The sequence below is a fragment of the Chroicocephalus ridibundus genome, chromosome 9 (assembly GCF_963924245.1).
Source record: "Chroicocephalus ridibundus chromosome 9, bChrRid1.1, whole genome shotgun sequence".
In the NCBI taxonomy this organism is placed as follows: Eukaryota; Metazoa; Chordata; class Aves; order Charadriiformes; family Laridae; genus Chroicocephalus; species Chroicocephalus ridibundus.
This window is the reverse complement of record NC_086292.1, coordinates 3,184,267-3,205,329: the sequence shown is the minus strand read 5'-3', so window position 1 is coordinate 3,205,329 and position 21,063 is coordinate 3,184,267. Positions and strand designations below refer to the sequence as shown.

Sequence of the window (21,063 nt, the reverse complement as noted above, 5' to 3'; positions counted from 1 at the left end):
CAGACAGCCAGGGCAGTGAAGAAGGAGGGGGAGGAGGTGCTCCAGGCACTGGAACAGAGACCCACCTGCAGCCCATGGAGGTCCACGGTGGAGGAGATGCCCATGGAGGACCCTGTGCCAGAGCAGGTGGATGCCCGATGGAGACTGTGACCCCATGGAGAGCTCCTGGCAGGACCCGTGGCCCCATGGAGAGAGGAGCCCACGCTGGAGCAGGTTTGCTGGCCGGACCTGTGACCCCACGGGGGACCCAGTCTGTTCCTGACGGACTGCAGCCCGTGGAAGGGACCCACGCTGGAGCAGTTCCTGAAGAACAGCAGCCCGTGGGAAGGACCCACGTTGGAGAAGTCCATGGAGGAGCATCTCCCGTGGGAGGGACCGTGGAAGCTGGAGCAGGGGAAGAGCATGAGGAGAAGGAGCAGCAGAGACGACGTGTGATGAACTGAGCACAGCCCCCGTTCCCCATCCCCCTGCGCCGCTCGGGGGGGAGGAGGTGGAGAAATGGGGAGTGAAGTTGATCCCGGGGAGAAGGGAGGGGTGGGGGGAAGGTGTGTTTAAGATTTAGGTTTTATTTTCTCATTACCCTACTGTGATTTGATGGGCAATAAATTAACTTAACTTCTCCAAGTTGATTCTGTTTTGCCCGTGATGACAATTTCTGAGTGACCTCCCTGTCCTTATCCCACCCGGGAGCCTGTCGTTACATTTTCTCCCCCCTGTCCGGCTGAGGAGGGAGCGCTGGAGCCGCTCGGTGGGCACCGGCCGCCCAGCCGGGGTCATCCCACCACAACTGGATTGTATGTTTAGCCCTTATCTCTTCAGGGAGATTTACCATATCTATTTATCCCTAGTTATGCTGGTCTAATTCTTCATGCTGAATTTAAAAATAAAAATCTTTCTTTTGGATGTCGAAACGGAACTTTTCTTTTTCTGGGGAATTATACCAGTATAATTACACTGATATAATTATGTTTGTAAATTAGATGCTAGATTTCTCAGTGTGGGCACTAGCAAAGGACTGAATTTGGTGCTTCTGGAAATTTAGTTGCAAATAGTGTTAATTTTTTTGTGTTGTACCCTCCCCTGCAACTAAATACAGGAACGGTAACTTGAAGGGAGTAAAACCTTTGCTGTCTTTTCTGCCCCTCGCTCGTTTTCTCTCTATTAAAACGATGGCTGGAAAAAAAAACCCAACCTGGCATCAATCTCCCCTTAAGAATTATTTTAAAAGTATAGTGAATGCGAGGACTTTCATTTTCATCCTTGGAGTGCGGCAGCACAGTGAAGCCTTGTTAACGTGGTGGCGGTTGGGAATTCTTCTAGCTTACAGTCTCCCTTTTATTTTCACTAATTGTCTCCTTTTTTTAGTTTCTGACAGCAGTGGGGTTGACTCTAAGGGTGCAGTTATCTCTGAACTGCCAGAAACAGTTAGCAAAGGTTCATTAAAAAGTCTTTTTATGAGGCATTTCCCTTTCCTGTATCGTGGGTCATAAAAAAACCCAAACAATGTGTCGGCCCTCCCCAGTCCCTCCCCACCCCACAAGAGCTGGGTTTTGGAATTAAATAATTAGTCTCCTGTTGCAAGCAGCAGATAATGTGCAATGGCTGTAAATAGTAATATTTCAATCCTGAAGATTTATTTTTTTCCTCTGGCACAAGTGTTAGGAATGTCACTGGTCTGAAAGATGGAGGAAAAGGGTTTTTCCTCAACAAAGTTGTCCGTACCGCAGGGCTTAGCCATCCTGGCAGCTGCCAGCAGAGAGCACGGAGCCTGGCGTTCGCTCTTAAATACTCTGAAACCAAAAGCCATTTTAATGCCAAATTTGATCGTGTCGGTGAAGGGAAGTTTCCAGATGAACAAGTCATTGTGCGAAGCTGATGTGTGTCATCACCGGGGATGGACTTTGTGGGTATTCCAAGAGCCTTGGGTGTTACAGGTTTGGAAGGACCGTTTTCACGTGGTAAATACCAGAAATGATCTGCATTTGTTTAAATCTGTGTTACCTCTCTCTGCCGTGGTTGTTGATGCCGGTCACCGCGCTGCAGCCTTGTCCGGCTTGAAGCAAATCGAATGCCGGGAGGTAACTCTTGACAAAGGCACCTCCTAAAAGCGGAGGCCAGAAATACAGAAGAATATTTGTTTTAAAGAACTGCAGTGAGTTTCTGGGGGTGACTGAAAACTCCTCATGTCGTGGACTTGCTGGATAAACGTTCCTGACTTGTTTGTGGCTTTATTTGGATGAATGCCCTCCGTGCTCGTCTGTCTGCTCCCTAGACACAGGTTACAAAAATACTCTGCCATTGGAAATTTAGCAGCTGGGCACAAGAAATGGAGAAGGGAGAGGAACAAAAAAGAAAGGCATCTGTATTAATGAGAGCGAAAAGGGGTTTCTCCCCCCCCATCGCTTTCCCAACTTAAATGGGAAAAGCAGAAGCAGCCACTGCGTAGCCGAGGAGTCGTAAATGGGCTGCCACCAAAAACCTGCCACAGCCTCGCACGAGTCTCTCAAACAGAGGCGAGAACGAAACGCTGAGCGTTGGGGTTTGGTGAGATGGTACCGCGGAGGAACAGGCGCAATACGCGGTGATTCTCTTGTCTGCTGGAAGGTAAAACTTGGACTCTCGCCCTTTTTTTTTTTTTTAAAATTATTTTAATTTTTATTCCTCTACGATGACTCCAAAGCATCACCATTTGAAGCAGACGTTCAAAGCGCTGAATGGGAGCGTCTCGGCTTTGGAGAGGCGCTCGCTGTGGTGCCCTGACTCTTACAGCGTCTCTGTGGCATCTCTCTGAAGAGCCTTGCAGTTCCTTACCAAAAATGGATTTATTTTGGAGCTCTTTCAGAGCCTCTGCGGATCTTGGTAATTCTGCTCATCAATGATCTGGAACGTCACTTTTCTGAACAACAGCTTTTCATATTCTGGACTTTTAGATGGTTGTTTTTCAAAATTCGAGTCATCTACTACCATTATCAAATCTTTGTCTGCAATTTTAGAGTGGAAAAAGCCATTTAATCCCGCCCCCTCCTCATTCTCTGTTTTTAAAGGAAATGTGTTTGTGAAAAATGGACGTTAAAAAGGGGACTGTTTCTTGCAGCATATAGTCAGCTATAAACTATGAGTGTAGAGAATTTAATTTTCGTTCCCATGTAAAAGCTTATTAGGCCCAGGATATGAAGACACGACACACAAAATCTTGGCTATTCCAACCCCCAAATTAGAAAATTGACTCAGTGGCAGGTGGGGAGGTTTTGTTGCTTCTTACAAATGGAAATTCCGAACTTGCTACTCGCGGATGGTCCCTCTGTTTGCTCTCAGTTCTGTTACATGGACCAGCAGTTACTTACTTCTCTTATTGCTGAGATTTTAAATTATCTTCAAGTTTCTTTTCAGAATGGAAATGTAAAATTTACATTTCACAGTAAAATGATATTCCAGAACAACAAAAAAAGCCAGTTTTGGATCATATTGTGTAAACATTCTGCTGGAAGACTTCTTACCCTGACTCCTCTTGTTCAGCTGTGTATAGACAATTATTACTAAATAAAGGATTTATCTTTGTGAATAGAAACGGGTGTCCTGTCAAAACGGCTCTTCCAGCTTTGCAGCAATTTCCAGAGGAAACGCTCCGTCTCTGCTAGGGAATGGGAATAGCTCTGACTTTAATAGCGGCGGTGGGAGCATGGCTCTTCTGCTGGGAAGGAGAAGCTTTGAACTGGCCTCTTCGGTAGCAGCAATTGTTTGTGGTGCTTGGCGAGGGCAGGGAGGGTGCAGGCAGGTTACGGGGGCGGGGGGGGATGAGCGTAAGGTGACCAAATTCCTGGTGGTGGGTCGGAGAGGTAAGTTCATGTGGTGCACCCGAGTTCCGCTCCTGACATGCCCTCGCGGTGTCTGGAGCTGCTAAACCACGGGGAGAGCACTCGTTAGATGCATCGCGCAGATGAGAATGAAAATCGTTGTTAAATGCTTGACTGTTTCAGGCTTTAAAATACTGTATTCTTATAAATATAAAAACTTGTGAACAGTAGAAGATCTGTCTTAACAATTTGCCTGAGCCCTTGAGATGACATTGTGTGTAATTACTGACTGGGCTTCTCTCTGTGCAGCTGTGACTCCGGTTTCTCATAATCGAACGAGAAAGCAGGAAACGTTTGGTTTGGTTGGTTTTTATTACGTGTTAATTTTGATAGTTCTAATGCACTTGCACCGTATTGATCTGAACTCTGATAGCCACTGGTCCTGCTGTCACTGTCCCAAAGCAATTGTCACCGCGCTCTGCGTGGTCTGGCACAGGGCGCTCTGCGCCGGGATGGAGGGACGTGGGACAATGGAGGGATGTGGGATCCTGGAGGGGATGGGGGGACTTGGGATGATGGAGGGACGCAGGACCCCAGAGGGGACAGAGGGACGTGGGATGGTGGAGGGGATGGGATGACGGAGGGACAGGGGACCCTGGAGGAGATGGAGGGAACGTGGGAGGATGGAGGGACACGGGACGCTGGCGCAGGCTGGGTGTGCTCAAGCATGATGGGGTGGACTTCCAGCTGTTCTTTCCAAAGTTCCGTTTGCGGTATAGCTTTAAGTCTTGTAACGATACTGTGCAGGAGTACTCCATAAATGTTTACTGACAAAAAAAGTCATTAATTTTTGAGGGGAAAGAGCTATAATGGGAGTATGGTTTTTTTCTGTCCTGTACACATATAACTTCTATTAGTGCTAATTTGAGCTGCATGTGTGCATCGAGGAAAACAGTAATTACAAATCCAGCATTTTATAATCTTCACATAAATTAGGAATCATTTTGAGGTTACCGTGCTTGTTTCACATCCCATCTGTGTTCAAACAATGGTTGCGGAAGTGACAATTTAGTATTCTATCGATTATCTGCTGCTTCCCAGGGAAAAAATTCCAATTATGTTTATTTTGGTTGGTTGAGCATCTAAACGCTCTTCCCTACCTTTAGTCCTGACGCCTGTGGGAAATTTACGGTTTCAGGCCGTGTGCGGGACGGGAGATTCGATGGCAACGGGATGCTGTAACTGCGTGCGGAAGAGTCGGGCATGTTTCTTGGGAGGAGCCAGGGCGTTTTTCTAAAATAAAAATTACATTATTAAAGAAGTGTTGGGATGTGACAGGACTGTGATGTAGAGTGGTCTCATTAATGGAATGGTGATGTCATTGAGGTGGGGAGGGAGGTAAATTGCATATGTCTGAGCATCCTGTAGAATGGGTATTCTAGAATTCAGCTGCTACTTGACATCAGTGTATCCATCTGGTTTCTTTTTAAGAAAGTCCTTAAATGGTTGATCCCGGAAAAGTATCTTTTAAACTCCTGTTATGTGACTTTTGATCAGTTTCTGCAGATGTCGTGACTAAACTCAGGGAAATGACGTGAGATTTATGCAGCCTGGAAAATCGCGAGAAACCGTGCAAGACCAGTCCTCCAGAGGCAAAGGTTGCGCCGGTCCCCAGCTCCCTCCCGTCCCCCGCCAGGACGCAGCCACAGCCGCTCGGTGCCACTTGAAGTAAGAAATATTCTTCTCCAAACACTCTCCTCTAGCCAGGCTTTGGCTGGCCCGGCACAGCACTGGCCAAATGCCAAGGAGCGTTGCTGTGTGTTGCGAGGGTTAAGTGTTGTGTGGATGCCGAAGAAAAGAGGCCAAAAACCCAATGTATGGTGTCCTTGTCCTTCACAAAGTGCTCGTCCAGATGGATGTTTGGTCAGCCCCGTTAGGATCCTCTGTGGAGTCACAGAATGGTTTGGGTTGGAAGGGACCTTAAAGCCCACCCAGTGGCACCCCCTGCCCTGGGCAGGGACACCTCCCACCAGCCCAGGTTGCTCCAAGCCCTGTCCAACCTGGCCTTGAACCCCTCCAGGGATGGGGCAGCCACACGAAGTATCGCTGGTGATACTGGCAAGCTGCCTGCCAGGCTAAAGGTAGCTTCCTAAATCGGCTTTAAGGCATGTCCCGCGAGAGTACATTATGATTAACTTTCTTCTGAGTCACCGGGCACTGGTGGAAGTGGGGCTGGTGGAATAGGGGTTGTGCGGGTAATTAAATTGGGAATTCACAGAGCCGCTGTGCGAGTTTCCTACCGCTGGGAGGTTGTCACGGCTGTAGTCACCGTGGGGTTTCGGTGCAGGCTCGCTCTCAGATGAGAAGTGTCAATTGTACGAAGTTGCACAGTGGATTTATTTAAAAAAAAAAAGAGGAAAAATGCATTTTTACTAGTGTCTTAGGGCAGAATTTAAAATAGCGTCCCCAAAGTTGAAAGACTAATGTGACACCTTGGCTCCCCCACATTTCATTTCCAGTGCTCTGTAGCCCTTCATAAAATTCTCAAGTAAAGCATTTATGTCGCACCAACTTAAAACGTGTCTTGCAAAGCTATCGACCTTATCCTGGAGGGGAGAGAGGGAAAAGGGGACAAGTTCTTCCCCTGCATTCAGGAGGGGAAGAAACGGGCTGAAACACGGTCCATCGGTTTGTGCTGCGTCCTTTCAGTGCGGTGTCACGTGCTCTGCGAGTGTCCTCTGGAGATTTGGCTGGCCGTGGGCGTACACCCACAAATAGGTAGAAAAGTGGAGGCTGAAAAGATGAGAAGTTTCCGTTTTACGCTCGTTAGGGAAAATGGAACGTGAAGGCCGGCCAGTCTGAAACTGGGAGCGAACAGGGCAAGTACAGCCGATGCATGGATTGTGAAGTGGGCTCTGAGCTTTCAAAAATGGAAATACGCGTTCATCTGTTTTCACGCAGGGGTGTAAAAAACTTTTATTTCTTCAGTGATTTGAAAAACTTCCTGGCTTTTGACAAACACAGATAAAAGACTGAGTTTATTTACAATGAAAACTGTTTTCTGGGAAAAACAGCGTTTGCAGTATTTGTAAGAGGTAATGAGAGACGTCGCTTGTTGATGCTGTTACTTGTTATGGGATTAAGTAATCGGGGATATTCGGCGGGATACAAGGGAGGGGGAAGAGCACGAGGCAAAAGTGTTTTAGGCTGAAGTTGTTACTTTTGGGAGCGGTGACGCAGTACCGGTAACGCGGGGGAGCTGGTGTCCGAAGCCGATGAGTGTCGGCCAGCTCTGCCACCCGCGGCGCAGGCCTCACGAATGCCTGTAGCGCTAACAAGAGAAAGGTTTTCGGCAGATTTAGACTTTTTAGTGGTTGAATATGGACTTCCGTGCATGTATAAAGTGCACGCTCGTATCTGAGAATTGTTTAAAAGTGGAGACTGGGAGGAGTTTGAAAAGATTAGTAACCTGAAAAATTGCATCATGGAGCACCTGAAGTTAATCTTTGCGGGTGTGGGCGGCATCGGTTAGTGGTGTGTGATGGGGGTGGGCCACAGCGTGGCTGGAATGGATGTCACTGAAAATGTCATTTGCCTGGGCAAACGGGGTTTCCTAAATTTCTAGGGTAAAAATAAATTAATGACCTTAAGTTGGACAATGCAGTGACTTTTTTTTTTTTTTTTTTTTTTACAATATTTTACAACACTTAAATATAAACGTCAGAGGATGAGAAATTCCGAGAGGGTGAACTTGTTTAGTGGGGAAGGAAGATTTTTCTAAATTCAATCTCTTAACGGCAAACTTTGAATGCTGATCTTGGCCTCGCAGAACGGTGGCTGCTTCCGGGAGTTTTCCCTGCAGCTTTCCCTGGAAGCCGATCGCTTCTCCTTAAACATCACCTTCCTTTGCTCTGTTGCCTCTTCTTCCTCCCCTCTCCCCGTATCCGGGCTGTAATTTTCCTGTCATTCTCCCTAAAACATTTCCATCTCTCAACTCGAGGAAACATTAGCAGCTTCTCCCTTAGGGCTGGGCGTTGTTCCCTCGCGCTACGGCGGGCTGCTGCCTCTCCAGGGCCCTGAGCGGGGGGCAGGTGGCCTCGGTGGGTGGGACACCGCACAGCGAAGACCCTTGTGCCACCTCTGGGCCTCTCGTGTCGTGGCTGTCCTGCGGGGAGAGGTTTGCTTGAGGAAACGCTGCGTGGGGAGCTCCGCCGCAGCACCTGCTCTTCCCGGTTTGGGCAGGCGCGCAGCCTGAAACAGGAGGGAGCTGGTCACAACAGCCTGCTCGGTGCTGTCTTTGGCCCACGGCGGCTTAGGTGTTATTCGGGTTGTACAGGCGTCTGATTTTCAATAGCATCTCCGTGTGTGATCGTGTTACGTAGCAGCACTTCCAAACCAGCCGGAGATGGCTTTGCAGAGAGCGGTACATGGAAAGAATGATTGTGAATGTCACGGCCACTGAAAATCAGTGTTTACCGCGACAACGTCTGCCCAGTGCTGCTGCAAAGAGCGCACCTGTCTGTCGAAATGTGGGTTTGGGTGCTGCATGGCCGTAATACGTGGAGGCAATTGAATCCAGTCTCCATTAGCCTTCTGCTTTCTATCAGTCCCCTGCGATTTTTGATGGTAGAAGTCTCCAGCTGACCGCAGAAACCTTCCTTCACCAAATGTAAAACTCCTTCACGAAACGCAGAACTCCACGGCTAAAATTTTACCTCTTGAATCTCAGCGTGGGCAAGTTCTAGCTGTCACTAAACAAGAGGTTACTGCACACGCGGCTCTAGGATGGGGTTTCTTAAAAGCGGTTGCTGTTGCCTGAGCTGTGCTCCCAGCAAAATCGGTGGTTGGAATTTCCATCGGGTATTAGATTCTCAAGTCACAAAATATTTTGTACCAAAAAGGGGCTGTAAGTTGCTTAAAGATATCCAAGGCCTCCTTTGTGCATTTTGTGTCGTAGGTTTGTACGTTAGTTACGGTACTTTTGTCAGGCTTCGCTGGATACTTCTCTCAGCCACGACCTGGGAAGCATTTATCCGCGCAACAGCCTGTAACGCACGGCTGTGTACAGCGTGCACCGGAGCGGCGTGTTTAAAACACGCTGTATCTTCTCGGAGGAGATGTGTATGTGATTCGCAAGTGAGTAACGCTCTCGGCTCCTGATTCATACCGATAAAGCCATCACGCCACACCACCGAGCCCTGAGTGCATATTTATGTACTACATATAAACACAGAGACCACAGTTACTAAAAGGAGAAGAGGAAACAACTGGAGGTGGACTGCGACGCTGAAAAGATGATCTAGTGTAAATAGCATCGGAGTAATTGACGGCAACTCAAATGCAAATAGCACTCGTGAAAACAAAAGGGAAATACAGAAAACTACTTTTCAATGTACGATCAGCTCCAGAAGCTGACAAAAAGTGTTTTCTGTTGATTATTTTGTGGATTTTGTTTTATTTTAATTTGAGGCCCAAAACTTTCTAGCTGTTATTTAGTCTACTGGAAAGTAGTCAAGTTTTAGCAAATAAACATTCAAGTGATTCTAGCAGGTGCCTAGAAAAGCAAACCCTGCAAATGGCGATGTTTTTAGACTCGGATATGAAAGTCTCTGTGGAGATTTATTCAGTGGGAATGCAAGCTCATGTCTAATGGCAGTCTGTGATTTAGACCAAAGCTGCTTTACTGACACCTGAGCTCTCCGATGGAGCTCCTGTTCTAACAGAAAACTGCACCGACTTTCACAGACCGTAAATTCCCCTGAATACATCTCTTAAGTACTTTGCTCAAAGGAATGTTAAGCTCTTTTACTAAATCTGCAAATTATAGCTATTTGACAACTCCGAGTTTACAGTCTGACAGCTCACGTCATCGGTCGGAACACGGAGAGCGGAGGAAGAGGCTGCATTGCTTGCTGGTGACTTACAGGAATCCTGTAATAACGATAACTAGAAAACGTTGGAAAGCTGTGACAATCTGGAAACTGTTTGTGACATCTGTTAAACACACTTGTTTTTATTCCTGTTGACTGTAGCGAGATGCGAGTGGTATTTCATGGAAATGGAGCGGTTGTGTTCCACAGTGGGAGCCAAAAGCCTTCCTCAAGGACCCATGTTGTCAGTCAGGTGAATTTCTGTATAAATGACCACACACATTCTGAACGCTTGAGCCAGATTAAAAAGAAGTTACTCAACAGATTATTTCTCTCTGACTGCAGGAGATAATGAAGTGAAAATAGTTAGCCTATGAACTTCGCCGGGAACAGAAGAGAAGGTGAGAGGAACCTCATGAAGTCCTTGCTGTTGAGTGCTTTGACGTGACCAGTGCTGTCTCCACGGGAGGTGAACACAGACTAATGGCTTCATGGTTCAAAGCAACTCCGTGACAATTCAAAATGAAATGGGCAGTGTTAGAAAAAAATGTAAACTCATGGGTGCAAATATGTCATCTAAGTTTAGAAGGCCTTGAACGCGCAAGACGTGTAAGTGACCAATCAAGAGGAAGAGCCGTGTCTGCCTACAAGAGATCTCATGCTACGTTAGTTGGTTGTGCCCTGGGGCTGAAGTATATGGTTCCCTGCAGTGGAACAAAGTTTCCTCTATGATATATTTTGTAGGCAACATCTGTTTGTTTTAATAGACACTTGTCCTAAAGTCCTCCGTGCTGAACCTGCTGTAAGACCTGTTAAAAATGTGTCACAGAAACTGAAGAAAACATTGGTTTACCAAGTAGTGGCAACGTAGCCATCTAAATCCAGCCAGTGCTCTTCTTTAAAATAGGTGCAAAAAAGAACATGGCCATAGAAAAAAATGTACTTGCCCAATCGCCCAACTGTTGCCAACGCAGGTTTTGAATCACAGATCGTACAACAGAGGTGGGCAAAGCTATGAGTATGGCAACAAATATGTGAAGGGAAGCCCTTGGCACTAAGCCGTGCCTTGCTGTGCAGCCAGATGTTTACCTAGAACCGAAGGAGAGCTCTGATGGGCCTGGTTGTGGCTGACTAATATGTTTCTTTACCCATTGACTAGCTGTTCATAAACAGAGGAAATGAACTAATTATTTAAAACCCCCAAACTCACCTAAGTGATAAAATTTAACTTTCCACTCTCTTCAAGAGCTTCTCCAGCAGGTTGTGGTTCTTTCCAAGGGCTCCATACCTTCTCACTGCCTTGGGTCAGATTGGGACAGAGCATCTCTGATCCTCTCGATGAGTCACCTTGAAGCTGCTCTTCGGTGCAGACTGGGAAGTGATCTTCATGGATCAGTCTGCAGCACGTGGCTGAGAGAGCTGGGGGGGTTCAGCCTGGAGAAGAGAAGGCTCCGGGGAGACCTTCCAGCCCCTCCCAGTCCCCAAAGGGGCTCCAGGAAAGCTGGGGAGGGACTCTGGAGCAGGGAGGGGAGCCATGGGACGAGGGGTAACAGTTTTAAACTGAAAGAGGGGAGACTGAGATGAGATATTGGGAAGAAATCCTTTGCTGTGAGGGTGGTGAGCCCCTGGCCCAGGTTGCCCAGAGAAGCTGTGGCTGCCCCATCCCTGGAGGGGTTCAAGGCCAGGTTGGGCAGGGCTTGGAGCAACCTGGGCTGGTGGGAGGTGTCCCTGCCCAGGGCAGGGGGTGCCACTGGGTGGCCTTTAAGGTCCCTTCCAGCCCAAACCATTCTGTGATTCTATATGGCACCATTTGATGTGGTGATCTGCTTCTAAAAGTGTCAAAACCACTCCATCTCTGTAAGGATTAGCTGAAACATCTTAGAATGCCAAGGTACAAGAACAATATAATGTACAACTCTCTAGGACCAGTGCGGGAAAAGTTTGATGTGAGCAGGGTGTGGTTACCTGAAACCTGATATTTTCATGAGCCAAAAACTGCATGTTGTGTGCCTGGGAAGCGCGTATGTGAATCTTTTCAGTGTGACTCAGCCTTTCTGGGAGAGTTGCCTCAAGTGCCAAGTCCACGTCTGCAGCCAGGCTCTCCGGTCACACACATCTAGACACCGTCTTTTCCCAGAGAAGCAGAAACAATGTAAGAAAATGATCACACGACTGGGAATATCTATTTGTCCTATAAGGAAGATCTCTAAAACCTTCTGAACGTCTAGACATCAGTCTAGATTAATGTCTGTGGATCTCGAAATCTTGGGACTGTCATCACAAAAGACACTCTAAAAAGGTTGGAAATTGAGACCTTGTCGTAAGTCCGAGGGATAATTGCCTGGCTCCCTTGTGCCAAGGCAAGGTGAGGTTGCTTCACGCAGGCGGTGCAATTACCTACTATACAAATGGAAAATGAAATTGCAACTTTGTGCGCGATTGTCGAGAAGACACACAAACCACCGTCTGTCTAGCAGAACTGCTGTCCTCTTCTTTGGAAGAAGAGTTTGCATTATTCTCTCTGGAAACAACAGATTTGAAGACGTTAATCTTCTTAAACGTGGCCTTTCATGGTGTCCTGTGAAAGGTGGTGATCTAGGACGTGCTTACGCTGGTTTCTGCAGCTTTCAGTCTAACAGAGAGAAATCTCATCACCTGAGACCTCCTCGGGCGTTAGCGCGAAGCTAAAATTCAGATTGAGTTTACAGAGAGACCAAGCTGACAGCAGATACAGGGCTTAAATACGGGTTACGCGATGCGTTGGAGGGTGAATTGAACGGTCCTCTGCTCTTAAGATGGACTAATAACTGAGTACGTGTTTTTCCCCCTTTTGATTATTCTTATTCAGATTAGGGGCAAGAAAGAAAAAAAGTAATCGTACCAGCGCTGTGTTCCCTGGAGGGAGATGTTCCTCCCTGTGTTCCCTGGAGGGGAGGAGGTCCTTTCCGGAGGCAGCCTGAGGCAGATTAACAGCCTATCTGTCCGCTAAGGTAAAAAAAAAAAAATTAAAAAAATCACTGAGAAATTATGAATTAAAATTTTTTAAAAAACGCCTTGGTTGTAATCACTCACCATAAAAACGTCCTTTAATTTTAACTTCAGTCTTAATTTTGGGGAAGGATGATGAGGGATGCAGGAAGTACATTTAATCTGTACTTACTGCCGTGTTTCTTTGTGGTTTTTGAAAGTAAGCATTTTGCCTTAAGAAAGAAGCTAAATTGGTTTGCACAGGTGTAAAGCTTTCCTTTTATTAATATTTAAACAAATGGGGGACCGTCACTGAACTGCAATTTAGTATTTTTTTTAATCAGTCTTTGTTGGATTGGAAAACATTTATTCTGTGAAGAAGCTATTAAAAAAAAAAAAAAAAGATTTAACCTTAAAATAAATTAATAAAAATCTCTCGTGAAAATGCTGAAGCTAAGTGGAATGTTTCCAGAAAAATCAAGCGTTATTGTGATTTTTTTTAAGTGTGTGTAAAATAGTCCTGTCTTCCAAAAAGATGCTTGAAGTTGTTTGGATGGAGTTGGCATCTGCCAGAGTCGAGTCACACATAAGATAACATGATTGACCATTTTTGGCATAGGATGGTCTAAATTGGCTCATCTGTTGGCTGTCAGTCTCTTCTGAATTAGATCCAACTCTTTGTAGGCACGTTTCCATCTGGTTAAGTTTAGGACTCAAGCTGTTTATATATTAAAAAAAAAAAAAAAGTATTTTGTACCAATAACAGTTTCTGGAAAAAGGTTTTTGCTTATGTTCCTGTGCATTTTGAAATCATTTGGTTTTCTTTACTGGTCAAAATAACCTTCTAAAGAGTGAAAGATGATGTGCCCGTGTATTATGGACCCTTGAAACACGCAATTAAACTGGAAAGAATTTAACGTTTGTATACATACGTATTTAAATATATGCATATATACATGCATATAATTCGATAAAGTGCTATTCTTCTAAATTGGAAAACCAGATTTTAAGTCTGATAATATTTTAGCTATGTGCATTAGGAAAGTAGGATGAATACATGCTGTTACATTCGCATTGAGTCTTTCTAAGATTGGCCTTGCATTATTTTTATTCTGAACATTAGCCATCTGGCACAGTGTGCTGCAGTATTTAGTGCCACAAATAATAATGAAAAATATGGTAATATCTCATGATACTTTAACGTAAAAATATAAGACAGAGGGTATAAAGCTTTGGGCGTATAATCTTCAAGCTGCCAAAGCATGTTGTTCCCTCTGCCCTTGTTTTCCATAAACGATTCTTTGATTGGAGACAGCAGTGGTAATAAGAAAGTCATTGGTTAATGCACGTTAATGAAACTGCATTTCTTGTAGTTAATGAACTCCAGCTCTGAAGAACAAGGAGTAGGAAAACCGCCAAGATTTATACCTTCCTGTTCAGGTAGATGTGGGCACATCCGAGAGGGACGAGAAAAAGGTATTTGACTTCAGACATAGCGGAGAGGGCTCTGGCTTTTGCACATCGGACGAGCCCCATAGAAATGCTTGAACTTTAAACAAAACAGCCTTTTCCTTCTGTCTCCCCACATCGAAATAGGATGATGAGGCTGTTGCATATTCAGCAAAACTGTTGTTCTCGCTGTAGTTAAGTTGCATAATTAGATGGGGCTTAAATGAGACAAGAGCTAAGCTGTAGGGATGCTGTAGGCCGATGCAGAGGTGAATCGCAAGCGAACTCACAGAACTTCTGAGCTCTCGGTGCTTCAGGAAAATAGTTCCAGGATGGTTCGGTTCAAAGGAAGCGAGCGCTGACACGAACGTGCATTTTAGAGAAACCTCTCGCTGGGAAGATGAATGTACGTATTTCTCTAAGGTTGGATTTATTTTTGAAGATTGGCCAAGCAGCAATTTGGGTGGCGAGACCCATGTGGCCACGTTACGTCGCTGCCCTGTCTGCGTTAAAAACAACCCTTTTCATCAGCCCTGCTCCCTGCAACCTCTGTTCGCTCCTGGAGCATCCTCTAGCCTTGAAGCAGGAGCGTAAAGCGTAAGGTGCCTCCAGCACAGGGAGCTTAATGTGTCCTAAAGAAATGAACTCGTTTATGAGAACACTAACGTAACAACTCCATCAGCAATGAACAGGACTTGACTTTCTTCTGTTTTCGTGCAGCCCAACCCAAACGGAGAGAGCAGCGTAACATGAAAGATGGCAGTGCTAAACAAAGTGTGAGTTTCCACCTGTTAACCAAGAGTCCTCGGCAGCTCTTCTGACTCTGCCGTCTTCATCCCGGAGTCTCAGACGGCAGCCAGCTTGGCCAGAGCAGCAACTAGGTTTGGACTACGGGATATCCAGAAATATCTACTGCATCTCTGCGGTTCATTAGTCCAGCGCACAGAGCAGAGGTGTCCAACCTCATCTGGGTCACGAGATTTACTGCCCGCCAGCAGACCAAGTCTATAATGAATCCACAGCGGGGATGACTTTTTCCCGGCGAGTGCTGGACCAAGGGCCGATGCCTGAGCAGCCAATGAGGTGTGCACAGGCTGCGTGGGGCTGCCTGCGCGCGTGGCGAAGTTCTGTGCAGAAAGGCAGGAGCCCTCAACCAAGGGAGTCACCACCATCTAGAGAACACCATCCGTCCGTTCCAGTTCATATCCACCCCTCTGGCTGCGTCCCCTCCGTGGGCGAAAGGAGGTGGGAGTGCAGAAGGGGCTCTGGGACGCTGACGGCGATACGGCATTGGGAGTTTCAGCCTGGGGGCTCTCGAGAGCCCAAGGGCTCCACAGCTCTGCTGCTGCCATTGGTCGTGCTGCCTCAGAAGCTGCCGTTCAACGTTATCCTCCCTCTTGCCTTCGCCTCAGCTTTCTACTTGGACATATCCTGATCCTTTTGCCTTCTCCAGGTTTTGTTCTGACCTGTGCTCTGGCTCACTGCAAATACACCAGGCCATTCTTGAGCCTTTTCTGTTGTTGCTGGTTGGTTTTCTTTCCCCCCCCCCGCCCCTCCCCCTGCTAATCCAGTAGCCTCCCCCAAAGTGGCCAGGGTTGTTAGTCCTGCCAAGGAAACGAGAGAACACAGAGCCTTCTGTCCGCAGAGCATTCGTCTTGGCCAAGGCACAAATGTAAGCTTTTATTTCCTCCTGTTCAGAAGCCACCAATAATGAGGGGTTTGGCTGTGGAAACATGGTAAGACAAATGCACAATTGCAAGAACGATTTGCAATTTGAAGTTGAAATTTTGGGAGGGGGGGGGAAATGGAGAAATAGATATGGACTAATGTGCCCATGAGCAGCTCAGTTTTAATGTTGCATTGGGCCACGGGAGCCTCAGAGGCTATTGGCCTGCTGGAACTTTCTGACCTGCATAGGGAGGTTTTTAAGCTTTGTGCAGGAGTTGCAAGGGAGGGCTGGGGTTTTTGGGTGGAGGGGGTTGACTGGTGGAGCAAGGAGCACATCAAGGAATGGAGAAGCCTGGAAAGCTGATCTGGGACCCTCCTCACCTTCCTTCCTTCTATAGCTCTGCCAGGCCCATGGGACATTTGTCTTGCCCGGGGAGGTCACCAACAGCCTTGAACTTCTTCCGAGTGTTTGTGGAACATCACCCATCAGGTAAAGAGAAGGTCTGGGCTAAACGGCAGCCCTGTTTCTCCAGCTCCTCTTAGCCAGCACGCTGGAAGGGGGATGCAAAGAGATGGGAGTGTTGAGGGAGTCTTTCTGCAACCAGTGGTGTTTGTAATGAGCACCTGTTTCGGGTAGGGTTTTGATGTTTTTTTGATAAAACTCTAAGGCTTGCCAGGTGTGACAGACAGGAATGGAGAAATTCATTGTGTGTCAGTTCATGATTCCAGCTTTGTTTCTTCTTCAGGAATTGCTTCAGCCTCAGTGAGAATGAATCACTCTTTGCAGGCTCAGCATTATTTCCCGCAGCATACAGTCAGTTTTGAATCGCGCACCAGGACACAGGAAGGAAGGAAGGAGGAGACGGGGTGAGTCCCTCACCCACCTGAATCAAACCTCCCCCCGGCATGAGTGCCTCCTGTTCTGGCAGTGGTCTGCATTACACCCTTCTCTTTCAGAAGTTGGTCCTGAAAGTTTGACAGAGTGGGGGTAGAAATTCTCTCCAGCTCCTTGTGGTAGGATGGGGTAGGAGGGTGATGACTCCTGTTAGCCTGCTGCCTGTTGCTCTGTTGATAAAGTTCACAACATCTGGGCAGCTTTCTGCTTGAACCGTGGTTTTCCAGGCTTACCCAAGAGCGTTGGATTTGAGATCTTCGAAAACCACGTTTGTGTTGTACTTGTGCCACGGGCAAACCAGCATCCTCCTGCGAACCTCTGCTTTTCCCTCTGGCACTGTTTAGCAGAGGAGCTGTGTGTGGCAGAAATGAATCAGGCCATGCGAAAGGATGGATTTAACCCTTATTGGGTATGAGGCTCCCAGGCGTCAGGAAAAGGAGAAATGATCTTGAAATAGGGGCTTGGAGAACTGGAACCACCGTGGCATTGCCCTCTTGCCATAATCGGGGTTCTGCTATTTTAGCCTCTGACTCCTGCTTCCTAGACAGACAAGCAAGCGCAGGCTCGCGGCGTTTCTATGTGCCTGGGCACACGGATTTTGTGTGAAGACAGCTGGGAGGATGGGACAGATGTAAATGACTGATCTGCTCCGTCTTACAGGTTGTAGTGAATGATTACGATGCGCGTTGCAGCTGCACTGTATTGGGGAGGTCAGGAGAGCAGTGAGGGCATGCGGCAGGGCAGAGCGAGGCGCTGGCTGGCATTGCAATCGCTCCTTGCTCAGGGTTTTTGTTGATCTCTTCCTGCCAAAAGGAGTTTTCTTAGCACCTTGTTCTCGCACCTGTTAAGTCTCTTTATTTGACAGTCTGGAAAATTAATACCCAGCCAAGGTGGGTAGTGCACTTCCATCACGTCAGTGCGTTCCTTACATCTGTTTGTGGCCGTACATAAAAAGATCACAGTGCACAGACTGTTAATTTTTAAGATTGCCCAAGACGCTGTGCAGAATGTTATGCTGCTGATTGATTAGTATTGTGGTAGTTCTGTAATTGAAATACCTTAAATGAATAGCGTGTGGATAAGTGAAAGGCATTATATTGTATCACAGCCACAAGGATAATCTTTGAGCCTTATGTTTGTGTTCTCTCTAAAAGACGGTATTTAAATAAATACCTGGGTTGTTATCTTCCAAACCGGATCCAGGTGCAATGCTTATCTAATTGAATGTATCTTTTCATCTCTGCGACGGCTCTCCCCACGCTTACGTCTAATCTTATCCATGTGATTATATTCTGCTGATTGCTGCAGTCGCCACCCTCCCTGCACGCGGCACCGCCACTGTCTCCTCTCCAAAGACCTCAGGAGGAATTGGGTGGGTATGAAAGACTTGGGTGACAGTGCCCCGGTGCTTCCAGTCACACATTTCCCATGAGGTGGCACAGCAGAGGAGCCGCCAGCGTCTCTTGTGTGCCTTCGGTGGCATGTCTGAAGGTGGTAGCCTGTATGCAAGTGTGCTGGTGGCAGAGTGACTGAGGGAAAAACCTCACGAAACTTTGAAAGTGGTTAATGAACACCACCCAAATGTATGTTTATTTTACTGAGTACTGCCAGGTGCGCTGTCACTGTCTCACCTGACCCTGATTAATTACTGTACTACATTAATCTTTCTGTCAAGTGTGTGTGTGTGTGTGTGTGTTTACAAAATTAAATGCAGTATTATGGTAGAGATTACAAACGTGCAAAGCTATAGGAACTGTGTGATTTCCACAACAACCTGGTGATGCTGCAGAGGAAAACTGTAACTGAGGACAGGACTGGGAGGTGCTACTGCCATGCCAATGACTTGCCCTGTGGCCTTAGTCAAATCGCTTACTGCTCGCCTCGGTTTCTACATGGGGGGTAATACTTCCAAGGATGTGCCCTGCTGCAGTGGGAATGAATCGTTTACTTGCACGTGATGTATAGCAAACCCTGGGTACCACTGTTAATGAAGGACAAATTAAATTATTTGCTTATTTTGCAGTACTGGAAGTTGATGCGTAAAGTGCTCTGAATTCAGAGTGCATTACATATGTCGCAATAGGCTGTTCCTGTTTTATTGCTGCATATACACATGGGGCTCTCCTGTGCCGTGAGAACCAAGACCAAAGTGATGGATATTTGAAAATTTTAGTCACAGTATTACCTAATTGACTTTTTTGACTGTATGCGTTGGGTTGTCTAGGATGAAAAGGCAGCAGAATTTTGTGTGAGCTCAAGTGGTAACTGAAGAATAGGAGCCTCTGTTAAATATCACAGTGAATTTAATTAAACCAAAAGGCTAATACTCATCTTGCTTTTCAATTGCAGTTAAAATACTTGTGTCTGCTTTGCTTTCTATTTGCTACACAATTCTGTTGATTCAGAAGATATAATAACAAAACTTTCCTCTGGTCCCCGGTGCAATAACTCTGGACATGGTGCACGTGCGAGGCCGGCAGTGCTGCAGATGTCATGGAGAAATAGGGCCGCAATACCAAAGGCGGTTGTGGGGGTCCTGTGAGAATGGATGTACGTTATAAGCTCGCAGGCTCGTTTCTCTCACCCTCCTGTTCCGCAGAAGCCAGTGTCGGGCGAGTCCCTGCCATCCCCTTCGGGTGCCTGGCACCTCAGCGAGTCCTGAGGCAGCTGCTTCCTTTCAATGAACACCTACCTGAATGTAAAGCATAGTTGTAGAAGCTTTATTAATAACGTGGTAATGAAAATAAATCAGAAGAGCATTGCCCCTGATTTGCCACCCCTCTCCCCTGTTCACTTCTGGCATCTATTGGAGAATTTCTCACTTTAGAGAATTTCTCCCTTTAGGGATTTAAACGGGCCCGGCGGGGTTCCGGGCCGTGCTCTGAGGGAGCGGTACGGGGGCCCGGCGTTGCCATCCCCACGGTGCCGCCGGGGCCCGGGCCCCTGCAGCCGCCTCCATTGTAAACTACCTGCCGCTACGGGCCTTCCCTCCCCTTCCCGGCACCGAACGAGCTGCGGGCGAAGCGCCCACCATCTTCCCTCCCCTCACGTACCCTGATAACCGGCATCGCCGGTGCGCTGTCCCCGTCCCCTCCCCCGTCATTGCCCCGGGGGCCGCTGTCCCTCAGGCCGGGGCGGGCAGGCCAAGCGGGGGCCCGCTGCCCCGTCCTGCCCCTCCCGGAGGCGGCGGTACCTGCCCGGGGCCCTGCCGGCCGCTGAGGCGAGGTGAGGCGAGGCCGCCCCGCCCCGCTCCGCCCCGCCGGGGCCCGGGCCCGCGGCCACGCGCCCTTTATGCCCGGTGGCGGCGCGGCGCGCGCTCCCGCCGAGCCGAGGAGAAGGGCGGCGGGGGGGGTGGGGTGTAACGGGCGCCGGTCCCGCGGCTGAGGGAACAATAGCAGCGGCGCTGCCCGGCACCTCCTGAATGGGCACGGGCGGCCGGGGTGGGGGAGCCGGCGGCGAGGGAGCGGCGGAGGAGGAGGAGGAGGCGGCGGCGGAGGGGCGAGGCGGGAGCCGCCGCCGCCCCCTCAGCGGGGAGCGCGGGGCCGGGGCGGGCGGGCTGTGAGGTGCGGGGGCGGGGGGGCGCCCGGCCGTGAAGGCGGAGGGGCCGGGAGCGCTGGCTCCGCCGCGGGCCCTGTGGCGGCGGCGGCTGAGGGGGGGGGGGGGCGGGGAGGAGGGGCGCGGGGGCCGGCGCGCGGGGGGCGGGGGCCGGCGCGCGCGGGGCGGGCGCGTCCACCTGCGCGCGCCGGGGCCCCGGGCGCATGGAGCAGCGCTGAGCGCCGCAGCCGCCGCCACCGCTGAGGCGGGCGGGGGGGGGGACCCGCCGGCCCCGCGCCACCGCCACCGCCGCCCTCCCGGCGCTGAGGTGAGTCCCGCCGCGCCGGCGGCGCCGCCGCTTCATCCTCCCCCCCCCCCCCCCCCCCATTCCCTCCCTCCTCACGCCGCGGGGAGGAGGCCGGGGTGAGGGGAGGTGGGGGGGGGGGGAGGGGATGCTGATGGCGGTGCGGAGGCCTGCGGGGAAGTTGCGCGGCGGCGGAAGGAGCGAGGCGGGCGGTGTGTGTGTGTGTGTAGGGGGTGAGGGGGGGGGGGGCGGTAAATTGGCGCCTCCCCGGTGTGTGTGTCCCCCCTCCGGGCAGGTGCCGCCGCCCCACCGGGCCCCGGGGGGAGCGCGTCCCCCGTCCATCCCCCCACCCCCCGGTGCCGCCTCCGCCTCCCCTCAGGCCCCGGCGGGGTTTATTTACCGCGGGGTGTGTGTGTGTGTGTGTGCACTTACTTCAGCCTCGGCCAGAACAAAAAAAATAATAATAAAGGAGGAGGGGGGGGAATAGGATTTTTTTTTTTTTTTTTTTTTTAAAAAAAGCCCCAGCCCTGGAAGTAACTGTCATTCCGCGTATTAAACTGGCAAACTGGCTAATCAAATAAA

At 48.9% G+C, this 21,063-nt stretch overlaps 1 protein-coding gene across 5 annotated transcripts in view; it reads left to right on the top strand.

Moving 5' to 3' along the window:
* The first annotated feature begins 20,376 nt into the window (after positions 1–20,376).
* NEXMIF (neurite extension and migration factor) overlaps positions 20,377–21,063 on the top strand; it is a 170,708-nt gene continuing 170,021 nt past the window's right edge. For 2 of the 5 annotated variants that reach the window (XM_063346974.1, XM_063346978.1), the window contains exon 1: positions 20,377–20,505. The gene's annotated coding sequence lies outside the window, so the exon portion shown is untranslated. The remainder of the gene's footprint in view (positions 20,506–21,063) is intronic. The other 3 variants (XM_063346975.1, XM_063346977.1, XM_063346976.1) reach the window with 3 other exon arrangements.